The 22,688-nt window shown below is 50.7% G+C and overlaps 1 protein-coding gene across 6 annotated transcripts in view; it reads right to left on the bottom strand.

Annotated features, from left to right (window-relative positions):
- Positions 1–22,688, bottom strand: part of TBC1D22A (TBC1 domain family member 22A) — a 584,905-nt gene that overhangs the window by 148,422 nt on the left and 413,795 nt on the right. The window contains exons 14-15 of one of the 6 annotated variants that reach the window (XR_004300944.1): positions 11,367–11,594; positions 11,034–11,256 (exon numbers count right to left, since the gene is read on the bottom strand). The exons of 3 other annotated variants lie outside the window; for them this stretch is intronic. The gene's annotated coding sequence lies outside the window, so the exon portion shown is untranslated. Of the gene's footprint in view, positions 1–4,530; positions 4,709–11,033; positions 11,257–11,366; positions 11,595–22,688 lie in introns of those variants that run through there. 2 more of the 6 variants (XR_004300942.1, XR_004300947.1) reach the window with 2 other exon arrangements.

The following is a 22,688-nucleotide window of genomic DNA, read 5'->3' as shown; positions in this document are numbered from 1 at the left end:
GGAGGGGGCAGTGGCTCGTGGGCAGTGGGGCAGCTACCTTCAGCCCCCTGCCCCCAGCTGTCCGCCAGCCGCTGCCAAGGCTGAAATCAGAGAGGCAAGAATGAGTGCATTGTCTCTAATTGTAATAAATTAATTTGAAAGGTCTGCAGTGATGGAGAAACGGTGTTCTTTCCCTCAAGGAGCCCAGCTGATGTGTTCCTGAGTCCCCTCTGTTGTCAGTAACGGGGACTCTGGGTGACCTCCCTCGAATCTCTCCTGCGCCCCATCCACCTGGGGAGGGGGGTCTGGATGAGGGTTGGGCACAGAGGTGGCATTCCCCTTAACCCCCACCCCGCTTTGCTGCAAACCTGAGGGCCTGTTGGTGACGTTTGTAACGCAGGCGGGAGAAGCTTCGGGGCTGTTCCAGCAGACGGTGGGGGGGCCTCCGGGTGCATCAGACCTGGCAGCGTGAAGTCAGCAGGCTTTCTCTGTGCACCCCGTCGTCGTGGTCTTGGTGAGAGCATCTAGAGGATGCTGATTGCCCGACTCTGCCCCCACTTGGCTCTCTCCCCCAAACCAGGTGCTGGGAGAAAAGGGAAAGAATCTGGCAAACGCACACCCCCCATTCAGCTGAGCAGGAGCCCTGCCAACTCCCCTCCTCAACACTGTGCCCCACCCCCGCCTCCCTGGCCCTCCTCAGGCCTTCCTCACACACTATCCGAAACGGGTGTCCCTCATCCACGCCGGGGAACCAGTGCATTCTCCAGCGAGCCGAGCAACCCTGTCAGCTGTCCTCGGGCTGGAACTCTCAGAGCCTGGCAAGGCCACACGTAACCAGTGTGGTGTCACGGAGCCAGCAGACCTGTCTGCCTGCTGGACGGCGATCTCCCCGAGCAGGGACCCCTTGCAGCCGGGGCTGCGCCCCTCAGCCCTGCCTCCCCGCATCTGACATGACCACCTCCCAGAGTCCGCTCCAGAGTCCCGAAAGCATCCTACAAAACAGCGTCTATACCACGCTCTGGGACTTCTAAGGAAGGGGGTTCAAGGCACCTGTGTGTGGGGTGGGGAGGATCCTCCTGCAGAGGCCGTGGAGACCCGCGAGGCCCGAACAGGCGAGCACAAGAACAGGCAGCCGCTCAGACATCCACAAGGTGGGCCGGGGAGAGGCGCGAGCCCTTCGTGCCACAGGAACTGCGTGTTGGTAAAATGAGGGAGGCAGCTGAAGAATCTGGGTCCAGGTGTGAACCCGGGGCCCTGCAGAGCAGTTGCGACTTCTCACAATTAGCATCAAGACTCTGGGCAACCATCAGAACACAGGATGCCGCGGACCCACGGTGGCGTCCCCGAGCTCCGGAGGGACCAAGACGTGGACATGTTCCTGGAGCCTCATGTCCTCCTCGGTGAGGACGGATAGCGACAGCGCTTTGAACACCGCTGAGGTTGTCATGCTTTGAATTACGTCAAGTTGCTGCTGGAAAACCGTATTTAATTTGCTCGTGTGTGGTTTGGTCACTCTGACAAACCGTTTCGTGGTTGTCTTCATAAAGGCCGGAGCAAATGAGCCCTATTTATTGTTGTAAGTGCTTACGCGGTCCGAGGGGAACCGCAAATCCTGGTTCCTGCTGGGGGAGTGAGAGTTTCGGGAACCGCAGGACGGCAGGGGTATGGCCAATTCCCGCAGCCAACACTGTGCCTTGTACTGGATGTTCCAGAAATTCCTGACTTAGAATGCAAGTTCAAGATTCAGTCTCACTAATAACACAATGCAAATTTAAATAACGATGACGGCCATTTGTAAACGGCAGGAGAAACACAGTAGGTCTCCCTCCTCCTCCTCGTAGACATTAACCGGAAGCACAAAGGAAAATAAGAACGGGATTCACACCTGCAGCCTGAGGAAGGGCTGTAGTTGCACTTAAAGTCACAGGACAGGGCGCCTGGGTGGCTCAGATGGTTAAGCGTCTGCCTTCGGCTCAGGTCATGATCCCAGGGTCCTGGGATCGAGTCCCGCATCGGGCTCCTTGCTCAGCAGGGAGCCTGCTTCTCCCTCTCCCTCTGCTTGTTCTCTCTCCGTCTCTCTCGCAAATGAATAAATAAAAATCTTTAAAAAAATAAAAATAAAAAAATAAAGTCACAGGACATATGGAAAGGGTCCAAGAAAGACTGTCCTAGGGGGCAGGTGTCGGGGGAAGCCAAACCACAGGGTACACTCAGCTCGCACTTTCGAGCAAGGGGAAGGGGATGCAGACGCGTGACAGAAGCCTCCGGGGGCAGGCAGGTGTCCAGACTCAGGAGGCTGGGACCGAACAGGGCTTCCTTCCAGGATCCCTATGTGCAGGAAGCAGCTTCCTAAAGAGGTGGACCCCCCGGGAGAGGCGGTGCCTCGAGTGAACGGCCAGAAGGAGCCCAGGGCGGATAAACCATCCGTGTCTCTGCAGCACGCCCTGGATAGTTCGCCAGGACTAAGGAAAGTGTGAAGTTGAGCAGAGGACTCCGCTCTATAAGTAAGAACACAGAGCGGAGATAAACACATCAAGAGAGGACACAGAAACGGAAGGTAACCCGGCAGAGCTCCGGAAACAGCGTGAGGAAAGCACCAGCAGGCCGGAGACGCAAGCCCAGCGCAGGCGGACAGACACCCGGTGAGGCCGACGCGGTGACAGAGGGAACGTGGGGTCGCGGGGAGCCAGCAGGCGGAGTGGACGCCCACGGGGGCAGGAGCCTAAGGGGGAAAGCTCAGCCATGGCAGACGGGCCAGGGACACCCAGCCTGTGGAGTCAGCGTCTCTGCCGAGGACAACAGGAGTAACGGAACAGAAGAAATCCTATATAATCACCCACGAGCCATTTTCACAAGTAAAAGGGACTCGTGTCTGCAAATCGAAAGGTGCGTGTCTTGGGGGGAAAAGAAAACTAGCAAAAGGTGGTAGTTAAATTGCTGGATTTTAAAGACAAACAGAGAACTCTTTTGGCATCCAAGGGGAGAAAAAAAACTCAAGTCGTGGAAGAGGGGACACCCTTAGACCGGCCTCCATGTTACCATGACGACGCTCCATGCTGGGCCCCAGGGATTAATGCCTACAAGGTCCTCAAGAGGAGACAAGAAGATGGCAACCCCAGAGTTTCATAGCCAATCTGTCTTTCAAATACGAAGATGAAAGACAAATATGTTTTGAAAATCCAAAATCTAGAGGAACGTCTCTAAAATGAGCTCATCCTGGAGAAACCATCAGAACACGACTTTGGCCAACCAAGAGACTGTTGGAGAAAGTGTAGCGGGAGAACCGGTGACGAGCGTGTTAATACCTTTAACTATAAAAGGAAGATGAAAACAAATATGTGTTTCAGTTACCAAAGAAAACATAGATGTTAACTACGAGAACACCTGAGAAGGATTTTACCTGTCAGAGGCCAGGAGGAAAAGGACAAGGACGTTCGGGAAGTGGTATCAGGACAGATCTCCTCATCTGTCTCCACCAGAGACAAAATATATTTACGTCTGGTAAGTCGATTACTAGATGCAAATGCTAAAGTATAAAGAGAAACACTGAGATTTAAAAAAAACAAAACAACATTAGGAGCAGAGGAAGTTGAGATGCTCTTGCTCTAAGTAGTTCATCGTGGGGGGTCAGTAAAGGATTGAGTAGAATGTATGAAGTGAGACGTGTAAGATAGCCACAAAACAAACTGCCAGTCCTTCCAAATGATAAAAATAAACAGACAAAAGAGAGGAAGGACACGGAGAACCTACAGAGAAAGACGTCCTCAAGGCACAATCAGAAGTGGAAACTACAATACTAACAAGCCTCGGACGTACCCGCACGTCCCCACGGGGTGAGACCGGAAGGTTCCAGCTGCAGGCTGATTCCCAAGATTATTCAACAACAAAGCGACACAGATGGGTTAAAAATAGAAACGTACAAGACAAATGCACTTTAAAAAAACATGCAGGGACAGCAATCAATAGCAGACATTGCTGATTTGGGGACAAAAGGTGTTACACAAAACAAAACAGCACTCCGTAGTGAGAAAGGGCACAACGCACAAGGGTGTGCGTCAGTTGTGGATGGATGTTAATGCATCCCAACGTACGGCCAGGAGCCGGGACAACACCCAAGCAGCCGGGGTACATGAGGGTAGGAAATCGCCGTGCATCCCTCCCAGTCCATGACGGCTCAAGGTGGAAAAATTAGTCAGAACACGGAAGCTGAAGAATATAATGAACGCAGCCTGCAGGCCTCAAGGGAGCCGCGAGAACGTAGGGCAGCACGCGGGGTGCTCGCTGAGGGCCCATTGCCTCACCACAATAACTAGCATAAAACCCAGAATCCATAAAAGAAAATAAGTTCGATTACATAAAACATTACTGTAGTCTTCAAGAAAAATACAGATAAACAAAATCCAAAGACCAACTACCCACTGGAGGAAGGGTTTGCGATCTACGTCACAAAGTACTATTTCTTTACCAAGAGAGCGCTCCCGGGGCGCCTGGGGGGCTCTGTCGATTGGGCGTCTCCCTTCGGCTTGGGTCCTGATCTCAGGGTCCTGGGATCGAGTCCTGCCTGCCTCGGGCTCCGCGCTCAGCGGCGAGTCTGCTTCTCACACCCCCGTGGACTTCTCCTCCGTCTGGGCCTCTGCATTCCACACCAGTGGCCCTCGTTGGCAGACCCCGAACAAGATCCTTGACGGAAGAGGACTTGGGGGAAGCAGATTCCAGGCTCCACAGCCCCCTGCAACGCAGAGACAGAAGAGAAAGCAGCGGATAATCCGGAGAAGGGTGCTAATCGGCAAAACCTCCCCGAGGGAGAGCGCCTGTCGGATTTACCCTTTGACCAACGATTTCACTGCCAGGAATTTATCCTGCAGGACTTCGGGGCGTGTGTAAAATGACACGCACTACTCATAGCATCGCTGTGACGTCAAGATTGGAAATCCCGCGAACGCCCATCAACAGAGGGCTGGAGTCTGTTACGTCGCATTCACCTGATGGAGGACCCAGATTCCGTTAAAAACAATGAGGCGGTTCCTGGCAGGTGAACAAAGCAAAATGGGGTGTGCCATGCGCTACCATCCATGTGAGAAGCAGAGAGCTGGGTAGAAATTTAAAATAACCATGTATGCATAAGCTTGCTTGTGCACGATTAGCTTTCTAAGATTCATAAGCAACACCGAGTGTAGTTCTCTCTGGACAGAGCGCTGGGGACAGGGCTGGTCCGCAGGGTCACCCTACTCCGTATGTGCCGTCCACCTCTCCATGAATTGCCTCATCACAGATAACAAATGGCATCAGTCAAGGTTCACTCAGAGAAGTAGAACTGATGAGAGAGAGGGGGGCGGGCACAGGGACAAGGAGACGTCCATGCCAGTGAGGGTAGAATCGTTGCCGGGATCTGAGCTCACACATCTGTGGGGGCCACTCTGGCAGCCCCCGAGGGAGCTCACCCCACGGGGCGGGCCGGCGGAGGGAAGACGGCCGGGGAGGGGGAGGGTCACCTGGAGCTCTGGAGGAGGGACAGACCGCACGGGCGTCTGGTGGCCTCTGACCTTGGCGGCGTGGCTGTCCTCAGAAGCCGGGCCCTTGGTCGTGGACATGAACACACACCGGCTCGGGGGCTGGAGGGAGGAGGAGGCCCCAGGAACAGGTGCCATCTGAGGCCTGAGACGTGCCAGCCACGAAGTGACCGTGCACGGGAGTCGCCAAGGCCACTCTTCCGGTCTCCTCGCGGCTCACGTAAGACACGTCCTGGGGCAGCTCTGGCCGGAAGCCACGGGAAGGGCCTTCTGGGAAGTGTAGTCCACCCCGCCAAGGTCACACATCTTGAAACCACCACACTTGGAGAAAGAATAACGTGGTGGCGTTTTATATGCACTTTAAAAATACTGAGGAATGAGTCTTACTCCTGGCAAGAGTTCAATCAAGAACATCGATGCAGTCATATGTTACTGGTGACGGTATAAACTGGCTCAGGCGTCGAATATAATTGGGACATAAAGTCAAGAATCATGGGGGCCCTCGTTCCACTTCTGGGAATTGGACGAGAAGCCGTCATAATCCAAACCTGGCCAGGGGCAGGTGGAGGCTCACCAATAACGGTAACTTTCTCTCTAACAACAAACAATGAAAAGCAAACTCAGTATCCAAAAAAATCACCTGATGTGTGTAGTCTCGCAGTTCACAACGTTCATAACGACCACATGTTCCAGTCTTGCAAGCCCTAGCAACATGAAAAATGCCTGCAATAGCAAGTGCAATAAGGCAGGATACCAAAAATGCTCGTATCTATGCAGTAAAATGAGGCACACAAGACCCGAGGGCCGCCCCTGCCCTCTGAGAAAGCTGGCCAAGGGCCCTGGCAGCTCCCCAAACATCAGACCTTCCCCAGAAAGCTGCGTCTCCCCAAACCCTGCTCTACACGAACTGCTCCCCGCACGTGATGGAAACTGCCTGGGTCCTGCAGCCCAGCAAGGAGAGTGTGGCCATTGTCAGCCCTGAGGAAACCAAGGTTCAGCCAGCTGAAGCCACCAGCCAAAGCGTCAGAACCGTAAGTGGCTGACCCAGGCTGAGCCACGGCCCTGCCCAGAGCATCGCCGCACACACGGTCTCCCCGGTCCTCCTGGATTTCCGAAACAGGGCAAGCAGGTGCCTGCTGACTGCTTCTTTCAGATTAATCTAATTTTTCATCTCACTCCAGGTAGGGGTTTGGCGGGGATTTCTATCCTCCTACCACGTCCATTGGTATTACAGGGAAACGATCTCCGAATTGATTTAAGAGGCTTGCTCCCGGGGGCCGGGTCCCAGCAGGTTGGCTATGCTTCCCGCTTGGCTCCTAAGTGATTCCGATTTATTCTAGAGCAGAACTGAAGATGGGAAAGAAGCTTCTGGTGGAGCGTGTAGAGACTGGGCACTCCGGCACTGGAGGACTAGCCGTCTGGCAGGGAGGAGCGCCGCAGCCAGCCTTCTGTCCCCCGTGGGAACCACGGCCAGATCACGTGAGGAAGCGGCAGACACAACGCCCCCCTCTTGCAGCCACTGCCTGGCCCGTCCCCCTCCTTCCTTCACCGCGGAGAGCGAGAGGCTCTAGTCTGGTGGGTCAAACTCCGTGGCATACCGCCCTCCTGACCCCCACGCTCCCTCCCCGCGGGGCACGGCTGCTCTCCTGTTTCTGCACCCCCAGATCCGGGCCGGGCTTCCACGAGCCTGGAACTGGAGCGGGGGCGGGGGGAGGATGAGACAGCACCCCAGCTGACGGCAGGCTGACCTGAGGCTGACCGCGGGCACCCCAGGGAGCCCCATGAGGCCGGGAGAACCTCCCAGCTGAGCTCAGCCCACGGGGCCGGCCCGCGGAAACCTGAGCTAAGTATTGGGGTACAGTGTGACGCACCAGGCTATGGAAAGCTAACGGACTCCTATGGGTTCACTAATGGATGGGGTCAAGAGCATCCTCCACTCTGGCTCTGCCTCTTCGGCCCCTTCCCTCCAGGCAGGGGTGAGCAAGCTGAGGGGTGGTCCTGCCGTCTCCCCCTTTGTCTCCAGGTCCAGGCTGGGGCGCCTTAGGGTCAGCACAGCCAAGGCCATGCCCACTCAACACACACCCAAGCAGCCAGGCCATTGCCCCCCACTCACCTACCCCCTGGGAACCAGACAGTGGGTTAGAAGACCCCTAGATTCAGACTGTGGCTGAGGGGAGCCTGGGATCCCTGTTGAAGGCCGAGCCTAAGCTTCATGCTCCAACCAGTCATGCAAGAGAGCCCTGCCCCAGGGGATCCCTCCCTGATTAAACTTATCACACCTCCCTGGCCGGCACCCCCAAGCTTCAGAGCTGAGCATGAGCGACAGGACAGGAGGCAAGTGTTCCTGGGTACCCGGGAGTAATGCCACCAAAACTGTCAGTCCTCCCTCGATCCCTTAGACAACATTCAGTCCCGTTCACACATGTCTGGGAATAATTGGAGAAGTGCATCAAGATTAATATCTGGGGGTGTCCCCTGTAGCCTTATGACCACAGAACACCAAAACGGGCAGGTTGCTACCTAAACGAGGTGCGTCTGAGGATGCAGATGCAGGAGGCATGGCAGTCGGTCCTCAGCCACACGCACCCCGTGGGGCCCCATCTGTGGGAAGGGCTTCAGAGCTGGGGAGCCCGTGGACTGTTACTCATCCTGTTACAAACGGGCCCTGACTGCCTTCGTGTGCCAGGCCCTGCTGGGGAGCCGAGACCGGGACCCGGCCGGGCTGCCTGCAGGGGAGAAGGTGCTCTCAGAACGCTGCTGGGGGGCAGGGCCTGGGAAATCCCCCAGGACAGAGATGGTGCAGGCTGGCCCAAAGGAGGTGGGGTCCGCTCTCCCATCCCTCGGCCTCCCACCCACTCCCTGAGCCCACGGACCCCTCCACCCAGCCCTTCCCTCGCCACCTGGACCCCTGCCTCCAGAGGCCGCCCGTGGCCCCCTCACACTCTCCCTTGCTGCTTCCCCACCCCTGTCCTGGGAGCACAGTGTCAGTGCCCCCACCACAGCCCTCTCCCTGGCCTCCCTCTTCCCCATCAGAGCCCCCATTCCTCAGCTCTGTCCTCGGCTCTGTCCCCTTTACCCAAAGATGTGCTCATACGGCCCTTCCCCTCCCAGCCGGCCTCCCGCCCACCATCGGGATGGCTCATTTTATGGGTCAACGTGGCCAGGCTTAGGCGCCCAGAGGTTCGGTCAAACACCGGTCCAGGTGTGTCTGCGACGGGATTCTGTAGGTGTCATTAGCATTTGCAATCAGCTGACTTTGAGGAAAGCAGGTTGAGGCTTTAAGAGAAAACAGACTGAGGTCCCTGGAGGAGGAGGGGCTCTCTCTGCCTGCCCCCGGTCTGCAGGACCCAAGACTGCACATCAGCTCTTCCCTGGGTCTGCAGGCTGGTCTGCGGGTTACAGACCTGTCAGCCCCCACAGTCACATGACCCAGTTCCCTAAAATCAGTCTCATCTCTGTGTGTGTGTGTGTGTGTGTGTGTGTGTGTGTAGGCATGCACAGGCATCTGCCATTGGTCCTGGCTCCCTGGGGAACCCCGACAGATACACCATCCTGCCCCCTGCTGTCAGGCCCTTCCCCAGGACTCACACCAAGGTCATAGCAGCCTCTGTTGCCACATCCGTGGGCCGTTCTCTGGGCTCATTTTGCAGGATCTGTTACAGACCTGACCCTGCTGCCCATTTGGTCCTCCCGTGGAGCGGTCCTCCCTCATGGGCTTCCTACTACTTCTCAGAAAGGGTCCTCCTGCCAGTCTGACCTTAGATGGCTTCCTTTGACCTTCCCCTGGCGCTGTGGTTCAAGCCTGAGGGTTCTCCCTCCGTGGGCTTCCTCCAGGGAGACTTGTGAGGCGCCAATGGACACTAGCCCTAATGACTATTAGGGGCTCACTCATTTGGGGCTCACAATAGCTGTATGGACTGAGAACAATGCTCTCTGTCTCAGACACAAGGAGACCGAGCACAAGGTGACATAACCTGCCTGGGCCCACACAGCTTCTCAGCAGGCCCCCTGACCTGAGTCCTCTGACGCCTCGCCTGGTCACAGCTGCCTGGACATCAAGCTCCCCAGCCCCACCCCCCCCCAGGCCTGAGCTGCCCCCTGAGTGCTGTCCCCTGGTTTCTGTTGCCCACGGCACACCCCGCCCAGCTCACACACGGGCCCCCAAAACATCACTGCCTCCTGGGACGCAGGCCAGGACTCTGCGCTGTCCACCGTGGCCCCCACAGTCACCACGCCTGGCCCCCATCCACCCAAGCTGCTGCGTGGCCTGCCCCGGTCCCCGGTCCTGAGCCGGGCACTGGAGTCCCCTGGGACTGGGGCTAGGATGTACGAGTAACTGTGCCCGGCCGACTGCTCTCACTGCTGGAGATTTTTAATCATCAAACAATTTTATTCTTCAAACACAAGATGGTAGAAAGCACTTTACCTTAGTTTGAAATTCCTATTTTCAAGTCCTACCTTGAAAAAGTTTTCATTATCAGACTGAATTTGAGATTTGCTGGGGAAAAAAGTGATCGTATCTTCCTTCTGGGATTTCGCTTTTAAACCAATCAATAAATCGTTTCTGATGGCTTTAACATGGATTAACCGGCTAAATAAGTCAAGTAGGTCTTATTTAGCTTCTTGGAGGGGAGAGATTTTCAACATTGAAGTTTGGGAGAGTAGCAGAGGTCTGCCCGCCATGCTGGGTCGGGGTTCTCCACAAATGCCTGGCTGAGGTCCAGAATGGCCTGTCCCTCGGCTGCTGCCGCCCCTGCAGACCCCATCCCCGAAGACCCCGTCCCTATCCCCACACGCCCGTGAAGCCCAAGTCGGGGGTCAGCCCCCACCCACGTCAGGGATGGCCATGCTCCTGGGAGTCTATCCTTACAGGTTTCTGCCCAGCCCCCCAGCGAGGGAGAGCAAGGCAGGGGGAGGGAGGGGAAACCAAGGCAGACGCGTCAGAGCAGGACGACGGGAGAGCCGTGCTGGGCAAGCTCCCTGTGCCCGTGGCCGCTCCTCAGCTGAGCTGCTGGACCCAGCCCTCCAGCCCCATCAGTGCTCCCTGGTGGACTCACACCTCGTCACACACACACACCAGGTATTCACATAAACATCATACACACACACATACACATGCACACACACAAACTACACACGCACATCACAGACTCGTCTGTGAGCACCCCAGCAGCCCCCGCACACCCTCCCCACTTGAGAACCGGGGTTAGCACTCGGAGGCCCATCTACAAACGGAACACTCGGTGCACTTCCCGGAGCCGGGCTCTGGCATCGCCCAGCGAGCTCTCGGGCATGGTTGCCCCCCGCAGATGGCCGGGCGCTGCCAAGCCAGACGACCCTCAGCCAACTGGCCAACGGAAACATCCTCGGGGACGTCTTTGCCCCAACCATGTGAGAAAACCCAGTGAGAGCCTGCCAAAGACGGCTCCCTGAGCACACCCCCCGGCACCCCGGCGAGCAAACCAGAGCAGGCTGTCCCCTGAAAGCCACACACCTCACAAACTGGAGGCCGCAGAAGGACACGGAAGGTTCTGGAGTGAGCATCATCACGCAGCCGGGGATCCTCACCTAGGAGACGGCCCCGCAGGGTGACCAAGTCCTGCCAGCCTGGAAGAAAGCGAGGCCTCGGGACTGCCAGAACCAGCATGCGCTCCTCCAGGCCGCTCAGTCTGTGCCGCTCTGGGAGGGCGGCCCACGGAACTCCAACACCTAGCAGGTGCTTGTCCATGGGTCACAGATGGTTGCTCCTCCTCCTGCATATCATCTGCTTTTGGGGTGGGAAGAAGGGGAAAGCAAAGTGTAAAAGCTCTCTACCACTCACTGAGTCTGCCTGCCCTTAGAAATGCCTCCTGAAAGCCCCAACCGGCTTCTCCTTACCTCTCACCAGAGAGAACGTGGTCCCGTGGCCTGAGCCACAGAACGCGGTAGACAATAGAGGTGTCGCTGTTTTGCAGTGGGACACATTCCCACCCCAACAGGCTCGGGATTCTATGGAGAAGAAAGTGGGTGACGGGGATACTTTGAAGGCAAGTAGCAGCGGTATCAGGAAGGGTGGGTGAGGTCCTGGTCCCGAATCATGCCCTCTGGCTGGAACCTCGCAGCTTCCTGGGGGACACAAATCATTTCTCAAAAAAAAAGATATATAATACTTATACTGTTTATGTGTGCTGGGCACTGTCCTAAGAGCTTTGCTTGTACAACTCATTTAGCCCCCACAGCACATCTGAGGGGGCTCATCTCTTGTCCCATTTTAGAGATGAGGAGGGGGAGGCAAAGTGAGGCTGAGAAACTTGCCCAAGGTCATGTAGCTTGAAAGGGAAGGGGCTGGAGTTTGAGCTAAAGTCCCATCATCTCTCCACAGTGTTTAACCAGCTCTGCTGACATGATAACTGCTCCGAAAAAAATACTTATTTGATTACCTGCAGTGAATAGGAAGAAAAAGAAATTCAAAAAATGTCCCTCTGAGTCACTGGTGAAACACGCCCAAAGCTGTGTGGGTCTGCTTTGCCCCTCAGCAAGCTGGGAACCCAGAGAGTCAGGATTCCCTCCCATGAGAAGAGCTCCCGAGGCTGGTGCTCACTGCATGTGCTGAGTCCCTCGTGATGCAGGCAGAATACCAACTTCTGGAAATTCCAGAAAGAGATACTGATGTTATCATCAGGAATAGCTTCTAGGAGGCTCTTCGAAGTCATAAATCAGAAGCAAGCACTTCCTGGGGTGCCTGGGTGGCTCAGTGGGTTAAGCATCTGCCTTCAGCTCAGGTCGATTCCCTGCTCTCTCTCTCTCTCTAATAAATAAATAAAATCCTAAAAAAAAAAAAAAAGAAGAAGCAAGAGCTTCCCCAGATTGACTAAATACTTATCTGTTATGCCATTCACAACAGCTCAGCACCAAAACCATCGGAACTTTGACTCAACAATCTGCATTTTTAAGCCTCTCGCCACCCACCACGCATTGTCACAAATCTCTGAATCCCATTCTCCGTGGAGCCTCTAGCTCCATTCTGGTTCCCTGTGTGGATGTCACAGGCTGAGCCCTTCATTGAGAGGGGTCTTTAATCATTATTATTAATCTTGAATGAAATTTTTCATACCAGATTTGTCTCCCTCTCCTCTATGGCAATGAAGCCAAAGAATTCTGCACTTTGACTTGACATCAAAGAAAATAGTTCAGCTTTTCTATAAAGATCATCAATTTTCTGGCCTATCTCTGGCCTCAGTGATCCATTCAGTCCCACATTATGATGGGGCCTCACGGCTTCACCCTGAGCCGCCTTAGCTCAACCCATGCTGACTCTTCACCCTGCATGGCTCCCCGACTGTTAGTTACTTCTGGAACTTCTTCTTCCTTTTGCCCAGATCCCCTCCAGTCTCCCAATAAACATTCTGCTTATTTATTCAACAAATAATCACAGAACACCTTCTCTGAGGCTCACGCTATCCTGGGCAGTAGGGTGAGCAGGGAAAATGAAGTCCCAGCCTTCTAGGAGCAAATATTCAAATGTGTGAGGCTGACAACAAAACCAGAACAGATCAATGAATGATATAATTTTGGTTTACATGGGGCTAATAAAATAAATAAAGCAGAGTAAAGGCTACAGTTCCTGGATGTGGCAGCCAGTCTGATACACCTTTCTCATATTTACCTGTGCCCAGCAGACCTGCACTTAAAATAAAAAAAAAACCTTACATAAACTTCTTTAGGTGAAGTAATGACACCAGCTGGAGACGTGGACCCACACAAAGGAATGAAGAGCAGTGGAAATGGTAAATATGTGGTAAAGTTAAAAACTTTTTTCCTAATTTTTTAAAAAATTAGTAAAATGGACTGTTTAAAGGAAAAACACATATTTGGAGACTGAAAACAAATGGAAGTAAAATATGTAAAAAGGACAGAAGGAGGATGTGGAAATACATCATTATTCAAGGTCCTTACACTGCATATAATATGGAATCACAAAAAAAAATTAACTGATCCAAAAGAAGGCAGGAAAAGAGTAGAAAAGAAGAAAGGATCAGTGGGATGAGTGAAAACAAAATAGGAAGGTGGTGGGTTGAAGCCAACTACATACACAATATATTTTAAGTAATTGTTGCTCTGGATGGATAAGTAAAAATCTATAATATTCTGTCTGCAACAACCTACTTAAATATAAAGACACAGAAAAAGGTTAAAAGTAAAGGGATGGGAAATATATGCCTCACACAACACTAAGCATAAGAAAGATGGATGTTACCAGTGACAAAGGGAGATGTTTCATAATAATAAATGAACCGATTCATTAAGAGGGCATAATGACCCAAAATAGGAATGTACCTAATAACAGAACTTCAAAAGACATAAAGCAAAAACTGACAGGACTGAAAGGAGAAATGGACAAATCGCATTATAATTGGAACTTTAGAAACTCTTCTCCCAGTAACTAACATGAAGACAGAATATCAGCAAGGATGTCCAAGACTTAAACAATGTTATCAACCAACTGAACCCAGTTAGCATTTACATAACACTCTACCCAGTGGCAACAGAAGATACATTCTATTCAAACACATATAACACACTCACCAAGTATATCATAGACTGGACTAAAAATTAAGTCTCAATATGTTTAAATGAATCAAAATTATATCAAAACAGAAATTTTACAGAAACAAATTAGAAACCAATAACAGAAAAAGATATTTTTAAGTATCTTAAATATCTCCAAACATTTGAAAATTAAATGATATACATCCGAAAAATCCATGGGTCAAAGAAGAAATCCCAAAGGAAACTAGAAAATAATTTATAATGAATAAAAATAAAAAGGACATTATCCAAATTTGTAGAATGCAGCTAATACAGTATATAGAGGAAAATTAAGAACTTTAAACGTTTACGTTAAAAATTTAGAAAGTTTTTAATTAATTATCCTATTTTTCACTTTAGGAAGCTAGAGAAAGTGTAAGATGCAAAGTTACTAGAAGGAAGGAAAATATAAAATTAATAGTAGAAACACAGTGGGGAAAAAGGGAAATAGAGAAAATCAATGTAGCCAAAATCTGGTTCTTAGCAACAATCAACTAAGTTGATAAACATCTAGTAAGGCTGATGAAGACTATAAGCTAGAAGATAGATTTGCCATCAGGAATGAAAGATATGACATCACTATAGATCTTTCAGTCATTAAGAGGATAGCATGAAAATATTATGAAAAATTTTTAACCCAACAAATTCAACTACTTAGATGAAATAGACAAATTTCTTGAAAGACTCAAATTGACTCAAACTGACTCAAAAAGAAATGGAAAACTTGAATAGCTCTATAACTACTGAACAAATTAAATTCACAAAAAATCTACCCACAAAAATGACTCCAGGCCCAAGTGTCTTCACTTATGAATGGTATTACACATTAGGAAAGAGTAAAACCATTTCTACACAATTACTTTCAGAAAATGGAGGGAGAGGGAATGCTTCTCAGTTCATTTCCTAAAGCCAGCGTTACCAATTACAAGAAAATAAAACTGCTGTATATTAGATTTCCCATGTATATTAGATGCAAAAAAACTTTAACAAAATCTTAGCAAATCAAATCCACCAACAAATAAAAGTTGGTGGATTCCAGTAATGCAAGGTTGTTCTGGCATTCAAAAAAATCAAAATGATTCACTAACAGAATGTAGGAGAAAACTATATTCTCTTCTCAGTAGTCATAGGAAAAGCATGTAACACAATTTAATATCCATGTGTGTTAACAATCCTCCACAAACTAGGAACAAAAAGGAACTTCCTCAAAATAATAAAAAGCCCCTACCAAAACCTACAGCTAACATAATATTTAATATTGAAAGACAAAATCTTTTCCCCTTAAGACTGAGAACAAGGCAAGGATGACTTCTTTCATCATTTCTGCCCAGCATTGTCCTGAAGGCCCTAGCCAGTGCCATGAGGCAAGAAGTAGAAAAGAAGCATCCAGATTAGAAAAGAAGAAGCAAGATACTTTCACTAATAGGTAACAGGTTCATATCTGATATCATTAAGTGAAATGAATCATAGAGTTATATGTTCATACTAAGCTTTAAAAGTTCGAGAAAAATATCTTTGCAACCTTGTGAGACAGCAAAGATTTCTTGGATATGGCATAAAACACACAAACCTCAAAGGAGATGTTGATAAATTGGACTTCGTAAAATGCAAAAACTTCTATTCTTCAAAAACATCACAGGGAAAATGAAAAAAGCAAGCCACAGACTATAAGATGATATTTGTAACCATATATCTTAACAAAGAACTGACATCTAGAACCCGTAAGGGACTCCTACAACTCAATTGTACGAAGACAAGTAAAAATGGGAGAAAGATTTGAAAAGACCCTTCATAAAAGAAGGTAAAGAAAAGTCACTAAGAACATGAACAGATGCCTAACATTACTAGTCATCAAATAAATGCAAATTAAAACCACAATCAAATACCACTAAACATCCACTGTAATGGCAAAAATATAATGCCAAATGAAGAGAATGTGGAGTAACCAGGATTTTCACACAATGCTGGTAGTAGCATAAAATGCTACAATCACACTGAAATATCTTTTTTTTTAAGATTTTATTTATTTATTTAACAGAGAGATAGAGCCAGAAAGCACAAGTGGGGGGAATGACAGAGGGAGAGGGAGAAGCAGGCTCCCCACTGAGCAGGAAGCCCAACGCGGGGCTTGATCCCAGGGTCCTGGGATCATGACCTGAACCGAAGGCAGATGCTTAACCCACTGAGCCACCCAGGTGCCCCTGAAATATCTTAATTATATACCTACCCTAATACAAATTTTACTCCTATTAGTTACCTAAGATAAATGAAAATATTTGCTAAGACTTATAGATACTCATAACAGCTTTGCTCGTAAGAGCCAGATGCTGAATACAACCCAAATGACCATCAACAGGTGAATGGGTAAACAAATTGCAATATAAACGCACAGTGGGATGCTACAAAAGCAAACACCACAAAACCACAAAAATGAATGAACATACAATACACTCACAACAACATGGGGAATCTGAAATTATCACACTGGATGGAAGAACCCAGAGAAGAGTGCCTACTGCATGATTTCATTTATATAAAATTCCAGTAATCCCTAGTGATGCAAAGGAGACCAGCTGCTGTGTAGGGCCGGGGGCGGCGGGGGTGGGAGTTGACTGAAAACAGGCAGGAAGGGATCTGGGGTGATGGAAATATTCTGTATCTTGATTGTGGTGGTGGTTACAGTCATGTGTACATTTGTCAAAATTCACCAAACTGTACACTTAAAGCAACTGTATTTTATTGTACATGCAACTTAAAGTTGCTTTCCAGATGAATAGAAGACTTGACCAGACACATTACTAAAGAAGATATATGCGTGGCCAATATGCATATGAATAGATGCTCAGCATCCTTAGTCATCAGGGAAATGCACATTAAAATGATAATGAATAGCACTTCACACTCAGAAAGGCTAAAATGCACATGGCGGACAACAAATGTTGTGAGGATGTGGACTGAGGAGGATTCTCAAACATTGGCTGGTGAGGGTGTAAAATGGTACAACTATTTCGAAAACTCTTTTATATTTTCTCACAAAGTTAAACATATCTCCATCCTATGAACCAGATAGTCCACTGCTAGCTATTTACCCAAGAAAATGAAAGTATACATCCACACAAAGACTTTTACCGGAAAGTTTATAGCAGCTTTGTTCATAACTGCCAAGAGCTAAAAGCAACCCGAATACCCATCAATCGGTGGGTGATAAATTTTGATGTAAATTTAATATACCATAAATTGGTACAGTCATTTAATGAAATCCCATTCCATAATAAAAAGGAATGTCTACTGATACACAAAACAGCATGCCTAAAAACTTTACGGTGAATGAAAGAGGCCCAACACCAAAGGGTAAATACAGTCGAATTCCATTTACACAGAGTTCTAAAACAGGCTAATCTAATCTACAGTGTCAGAAGTCCAAATGGCGGTTGCCTCAGCAAGAGGGATAGGACAATTGCCCGGAAAGAGGCACCAGGGAACTTTCCTGATTGAGATCTTGTTACTTGAGTGTATGCATATGTCAAAACTCATTGAACTATACATTCTCTGGGATTTATTGTACATAAATTATACCTCAATAAGAAAAGCTCAGGAAAGCAAATTTATAATAGTGTCTAAAAATACAAAGGAGTAAATCTAACAAAGATGTAAAAGGTCTTTATTTAGGAAACTAAAACATTATTGGGATGTTTTAAAGACGCTTTTAAAAATGGAGAAACTAGATTTGCCTTGACTCGAGGACACAAGGTTGTATGCTTGTTACTACTGCGCACAGACAGAGCCTATGTTGTACCGGCCAAATCCCCAAAAAAAAGAATTTCTGGAGAACTTGGAGTGTTGGTTCTGAAACTTTTATGGAAATTCAAAGAGAAAGAAAAGCCAAGACATTGTTGACAAGCAAGTAAAACGTGGGCACATTTGCTCTACCTGACACCAAGACTTAGTTATAAAGCTCCCATCATCAAGCCAGAAACAGGCCTCGGGTATGCGGACACTTGATTTGGAGCAAAGATATTTCTGGAGAGCAGTTATGGGGAGAAAGTTGACCCTCTGCCGCCCACGATACACAAACATTAATTCCAGGCAGATGGAGCTCCAAGTGTGAATCCCAAAACACGTAACAAAGCTTTTAAAAGACAGGATAGGAGAACATCTTCATTATCCTCAGATGGGGAGAGATTTTGAACAGGATTCAAAATGCAATAACCATCAAGGAAAACTTGATGCTTTGGCCCCATAAACATTAAGTATTTCTGTTCACCCAAAAACACCAGTAAAATAACGAAAAGGCAAGAAAAGTAGTGGCAGAAAGCATTTGCAACACACATACCAGACAAAGTTCTCGTAGCTGAAATACACAACGAACACAAGTTTCAAAGACTGTAAATCCAGAAACAGAACGGGCTGGACACCTGAACAAGCACATCACCGAAGCACATCTCCAGCTGGCCAGTTAACGTCGAAAATGGCGCCCGGGAGTCACGAGGGAAATGCACGTTTAAAACCCAATGAGCAATCACCGCAAACCCACCAATGGAGCTAGAAATGGGGGGACTGGCGAGAACTCACAGCCAGGGAGACTCTCCCGTGATGCCATTTGCCCTGAATTTTCTAGGAAATTTAAAGACGCACATACTCTATGACCAGGGACTTCATTCCTAGGTATGTACACCTCAGAAAAATGCGCCCCAATGCCCCAAGACCCAGATGTGCTTCAACAGCAAAACAGATGAATGAAATCTTGATATCCAGCAATGAAAACGATGTATCACAGCTGCATGCAACACTATGGCTTAATCTTGAAAATGTAATGTTGGGTCAAGCAAGTCAAACACAAAACTGCGTACTCTATCATTTTGTTTGCATAAATATTGAGGAAATGCAAAACTCAACTGTATTATTTGAGGACAACCACCACCTCCCAATTTGAGGATGGCAAATGACAGAATAAGGCAAGAATAAGCATGAAGGTGAGGATGATGGTTATCTTCGGGGAGGACAGGGGCTGGGAGTGCGGGGTGGGGGTGGGAGGGCTGAAGACGACCCTGGAGGGGACAAGCAGGGTGAAAGTCTGTGCACAGGGAGGGGCAGGCTCAAGTGCCCGGGCAGCTCATCCAACAGAACAAGGGTCCAGGACAGGAGGCTGATAGATGGGATTTCCTGTCTGGTTCCTTCCCCAGCGAGCACACCAGCCGGTCCCCCCACCCCTGTCTGCTGAGGTGCTAACGGCTCAGCGTCTGCCTGGGAACTTGAAGGGCTCTACACGGGGAAATTGTGGGACACTGAGATCCCTAACCCCCATGCTGCTCATGGAGTCCAAGCAAGGGGCTGGAGCTCTCACCCAAAACTGGAGAGATCAACCCCTAAAAGAACATCATCTGTGTTGGAGGGAAAAAGGGACCCAACTGGGCAATGGGTTTCTCCAAGCGGCCACATGGAAAACATCAGGGAAACGCTGAGCACAGCTCATCAGGAAGATGTGATGGGAAGGAGACTGCTCTGGAAACCCCAGAATTCAAGGTCTTCCATGCAAAATTTGCCAGTAGATCTGAAAGGATGAGCCTGAGGAGTCTGGTAAATACCATTTGTTCTCAGCTTCCTGGGAAGCAGTCTGCACCTTCGCTGCAGATGGGGGCCGCCGGCCAGAGTTTAGACCCCGACGGTCAGAACTCTAACTTTGCAGACTGATTGAAGCAAAGTCACGGGCTCCAGAAACAGCTTACTTCACTGACATTTTGAGCACGGAAATGAACTTATTTGAATATTGTCAAGAACCGCCCGAAAATATGGCAACGTTTAATGATAAAGTTTATGGGTTCAGAGCCAAAGTGTCGACTTTGGAGAAGTGAAGTCAGAACGGCTCACCCGCGATGTTCGGCGGGGGTTATCATTTGAATCCTGAAGAAGAATGATGGGGCTGGGAGAGCAGCATCTGTGGATGCTGAGGAAAATGTCGTCGTTATTTTGAAATATTTGATATAAAAAGTTCAATTAGATTCAAAATCCATTTGCATTATCACAAAAAATTTCCAACACTGTATTTGTCAACCAAAGACGGCGGCATGTGGTTAGATCAGACGCATGAGCGCGGGACTGGCATTCAGCTGGAGGGAGGGGACCCTGCCGCTAAGCCACCACCAGCGACCTTGGGCCTCATGACAGCCACTGGCTGGGGTCCTTCAGTGTGGACATGAGCTCTCGGTAGCTGGAGGACGTCAACCCCCGAGCTGCCTGAGCCCATTTCAAATATGAGCCTGACAGTAAGAAGGCTGTGTGGCTCAGTCTTTGATTTTAAATTTTTGAAAGGGTTTTATTTTGAAGATTTACCTAAATTCAATATTCAATATCTTTCCTGCTACTTTGCATTTTTTTCTTAAAATTATATAATATGAAAACATATGGACGTGTTCACCAAGCCCCACGTTTGTGGCCCCGGATCGCCCGCGGTTTGCCCCAGCGCAGCGCGCAGAAGCATGGTCTGTGTCTGCCGGGACGAGAGCGGGGCTCGGAAAGCTTTCCACACCGGCCCGGGGTCAGGAAGGCGGGGTGCAGACACACAGAGCCTGGCGTGAGCCCCACTCCAGCTGCAGGCTGTCCACAAGCCCCTGGCCTCCCCGAGCTTCAGTTCCCTCATCTGTAAAATGGGACAGATAATGTAAGAGCGTTTTGTCAACGTTAAACAGGCAAATCCTGACCCAAAAGGACGGCTCCGTCTGTCTGAGACCACTTTGCAAAAGGCGGGCAGATGGGCTGAAAAGGCAGACCACTGGCCGGCGCAGCCCCCTGGGTGACCGGGCCCTCAGGCGGAGCCAGCCGAGACCCCCCCCAGTCCAGCCCCCAGCCTGGGGCTCTGCCCACCCCCCGGGAGGCGGGCTCCGGCCGACTGTGCCGGGCGCACTCACGCTCCACGCACTGCTGCGCTGTGGGGGACACCTGAGGCCTGCTGGCCCCCCCGGTCGTGGCCGGCCCCGAGCGAAGGGCCCCCCTCCTCCGGGTGCCCGCAGCACAGGCAGGGCCTCTGGGAAGCATCCGGCTCCCAGCAGCGCGGCTCCGTGGGTATTCGAGATACGGTGGGGCCCAGCTGCTCGGGGGAGAGGGCCACGGGCCGCGGAGGCCTCTCCCTCTACCAGCTCTCCCTGCTCCAGCCGCAGCCAGCCCCACAGCCCGGGCCACGCCACGGGAGCTCCAGGGTCCCCGCCACGCCCACACGCTCCCCGTGGCCCCTGCGGGCCCGACCCCGCCTCTGGTTAGGACAGCTGCCCTTCAGGACTACACCGTCCCCTCCAGCATCCCCTCCGCCCCGGGGCTGGGCGCACCCCAGGCACCGCAGAGAGGGGGGCCATCCGTGAGGACGGCAAGGGCGCGTCCCAGTGAGCCACCCCCCACGACCAGAGGACAGCCATCGGTCACTCACCACACGGCCACTGAGGGGAGGTGGCAGGGCCCCAGGAATCAGAGGGGACCCCGGCCCAGAGAGCCACTTCCAGCTACCCAGGCTAGGGCCGGTGTTGTGCTGGAAGACACACACACACACACACACACACCACACACACGACATCCACTCACATTTCACTGATCCGTCCTGGTCACGTGGCCTGGCTTTAAAGGGCCATGCACCACGTGCCCCCCCATGGAATGAACCAGAAATACTGGCTGCACAGCACAGATAATTCTGCGAGGTGGACAAGGATAGCTCACCCCTGAGAGGGGCAGGCAGTCCCGCCTCCTCCTCATTCTAGAGCCTCAGTTTACCTGGTGCCGAGGAACTGGACATGCATCACCTCGATGGCTACACACTCTGGACCCTCGCATGCAGATTCCCTTCTGGGGGTCTGGGGGACATGGGGTTTCTGTGACCTCAGGTCCTGGGCAGGGGGGCTGACTAGCTGGGAACATTCCTGGCCCCCACTGCTAGGTGACTACACCTCAGTCTCTCGCCCTGGGTGTGCAGTGCCAGGCTGGCTGAGGGTCTTAATTACTGAGTTTTGGCACCCCCTAAATTGTGTGCCTGCACATGTGTTGTTAATTTTTTTCACCATGTTTTTTCACCATGTTTCACCCACTGCCAGCTCAGGCCCCCAGATGCCACCCTATCTTTTCCTCAGACTCCATTGTTGGCACAGCTTGCCGAGCAGATACACTGGCCATGTTATGGGGCAAAACCTAATGGGGGCAACAGTGGGGGGTGCTATTGTGGGGGAGGGTCCCAGCTCTTGATGACCTCAAGCCAAGCCCAAGGTGACTACAGGGTGATACCGTCTGTCTGCCTTACTCACTCCAGACGTCTGCCCAGCCCTGAAAGGGCCACCTGCCCACTAAGGCCTCCCACAGACTTGTCCCTGTCCGGCCTGGCTTCTCCTACCCCAGGCCTGCCCCGCACCCTGCCCACAGGTAGACACTGAGGGACTGGGACAGAGCAGGCAGTGGCAGCTAGCAGATGGCAGATGACGTCACCAACATATACAAGCTAGTACAGGGGACACAAGTCCCAAGTTACATAGAAAATCCAGAAGGTTTCTCCAGGCTTTCAGTACTTGGCTTAGGGTAGACACCAGTATAGAGGGTGGATGGGAGGGTGGATGGGAGGGTGGGAGGGTGGGTGGGTGGGTGGATGGATGGATGGATGGA

The sequence above is a fragment of the Phoca vitulina genome, unplaced genomic scaffold (assembly GCF_004348235.1).
Source record: "Phoca vitulina isolate PV1807 unplaced genomic scaffold, GSC_HSeal_1.0 scaffold19, whole genome shotgun sequence".
NCBI classification, from domain to species: Eukaryota; Metazoa; Chordata; class Mammalia; order Carnivora; family Phocidae; genus Phoca; species Phoca vitulina.
The sequence above is the reverse complement of the archived record's forward strand: the minus strand, read 5'-3'. Positions and strand labels throughout refer to the sequence as shown.